Here is a 2,430-nt window from a genome sequence, read left to right on the forward strand (position 1 = left end):
TCTTGCTTCTGTCCTGTGCGGAGCAGCCCTCATTGCTCCTGGCTGACACCCATTCTGCTGATGAGAAAAGGTGGGGTGATGGTGGTGCTGGGACCAGAACCCCAACTTCTTACTCCTCCCTGGGGCTCCTTCCATCTACCACACTCTGACGAGCAGCAGGACCCTCCTGGGGCCCTGACAACATCCTGCTCCCCCCATTTCCTTGAAAAGTGCAAGAAGCCAATGAGGCTTCCCACACTGTGGACCTCTCCACAATCCATAGGTGGCTGTTCCGGGTGGAACATCTCCAGATGGGAAAGAGTCAGCGGGTGTTCTCAGTGTGGAGGGGTGCTGGAACTACAGGGACCCAAGGAAGGAAGGCCATGGGCCTCAGGCTTGCTGAAGCCTGGAAATTCCAAAATGTTATGTGGGCAGGGGGCACCCGGATTCGAACCAGAGACCTCTTGATCTGCAGTCAAATGCTCTACCCCTGAGCTATACCCCCTGACACACCTAAGTGTTCTCAACTCACACCTTTATAGCTGTGCAGCCACACCCAGGCCCTGCCGACCGTCGTAGCCTCTGCCTTGGGTTTTGCTGCCTATGGTCGCTCCAGGCGGGCCTTCCTGCTCAGAACTCCAACCGGCTTTCCTCCCCAGGTTCGGTGGGACGATTGATTTGGTCACAGTCTTCTGCCCACAGCCGGAGGTGGTAGAGGTTCAGGGCCCCTCTTGTTGCCTTCGCCGCCTCTCTCTCCTCTTCCCACCGCTCTGATGCCCCTCGGGGCTCTGCTCCCCTAACCGCACAGACCTTGGCTAGTCTGCCAGCTGCATCAAGCAGTGTCCTTTTCGAACTCCTTCCTTGAGAGGTAAACGGAAGACCAGGCCTAGTAAATAAAAGGTGAACCGTTTATTTCCAAAAATGAAATAGGTGACGGTAGCTAAGAAAACTGCGAAAGTAATAACAGAAGCGACACTGGAGGACTTTTCCACTGTAAATATTAGAACATCTGCTAAAACAGCGCAAGGCAGCCAGACCTGGGAGAACACCATAGTATATGTACCCACGTAATAAAAGATCATCGCGAGTGCCTCCCGAGCGCTGAGGACGTCCACAGCCCTCTGGGAGCGGGCTGTGATTGCTACCCCAGGGGCACAGCGGAGGAACCCGAGGGGGCAGGATGCGAAATAAGCTGTCGGGGCTTACTTAACCACACACTTAACCACGGCGTTTTACTGCCCCGACGTAGAGCAGTCACGAATTCAGACGGGAAAGGAAAGGTTATTTACATAAATCAAGCTAGGAGAGTTTAATTGGCCATTTGGGAAAAATAATTAAAGTAGCAACTAAACTTCTTTTTGTATATCAAAATACAGTCCAAGTGGATTAAAGCACTGTGTATAACAAAACCGAACATAAAGTATGAGAGAATATAAATGAATATCTAACTAATTTCTGAACAGCAGGGAAGGCATGGAAGAAATCCGAACAGAAAATGTCAGTAGTTATTTAAACATTAAGAGTTTAGGAATATGAACAAAATTGAAAGGTTAATAGCAAGTTGGGATTATAGCAAATTTCCATCATTTACAACAGACAAAATGCTGCAGATAAATATCCTTAATATGTAAAGGGTCCACTTAGGCCATCAAGGATGTGCTCAATCTCAGTAAATCAGGGTAAATTTTAGGAAGACCAAAGAAATGCAAATTAAAACATAACATTTTTCACCTATCAAATTAGGAAAACAAAACAGTAATTATCATATTAGTACTGTAAATTGGGACTGTAAATTGGTACAATCTTTCTTGAGGGGAAGGGCAGTGTAAAACCAGAGATTATTTTAAATAATTAATTCCCTTTGACTTGGTAGTAATTCCATTTCTTGGAATCCATCCTTAGAAAATGTCTGAAATATGAACAAATGTTGGCTCAAAGATATGTAAGTCCTCTTACTTACTTACATGTAAGCCCTCTTAAGTGTTATTTAAAATATTTAAACATGCCTAATACTAGAGAGGTAGTTAAGGGAAGTATGCTAGATCTCCAGTGATCAAAAACTACTGGGACTTCCCTGGCAGGGTAGTGATTAGGACTCCTTGGCTTCCACTGCAGGGGGTGTGGGTTCGATCCCTGGTGGGGGAAATAAGGTCCTGCAAGCTATTTAAATGTTTGTATAATTCACAAGAAAATGTGAATTACATGCTAAGTCATGGTTCTTAATCCTGATCTTATTAGAACCTTCTAGGGAGGTTTAAAAAGGTTTAAAAAACCCTAATGCAGGGAGGAGGGGGGCAGCTAGTTGAGTGACAAGGACACTGGTGTCTTTTAAAACCAGGTGATTCTGTGTTAAATGACAGAGAGCATTATTTCAAATGTAAAAATTTCCAGTAATGTATTATTTTCATAAACTACTTAGAAATGTAAAAAAAAAAAAAAATTAAGGACCTG

At 44.8% G+C, this 2,430-nt stretch overlaps 1 non-coding gene across 1 annotated transcript; it reads right to left on the reverse strand.

Moving 5' to 3' along the window:
• Positions 1-412: 412 nt before the first annotated feature.
• Positions 413-484, reverse strand: TRNAC-GCA. The gene has a single exon. It is a non-coding gene; the product is annotated as a tRNA-Cys (tRNA).
• Positions 485-2,430: the final 1,946 nt, after the last annotated feature.

Source organism: Monodon monoceros, unplaced genomic scaffold (assembly GCF_005190385.1).
Source record: "Monodon monoceros isolate NGI ecotype Baffin Bay Population unplaced genomic scaffold, NGI_Narwhal_1 Super_Scaffold_2, whole genome shotgun sequence".
Taxonomy (NCBI): domain Eukaryota; kingdom Metazoa; phylum Chordata; class Mammalia; order Artiodactyla; family Monodontidae; genus Monodon; species Monodon monoceros.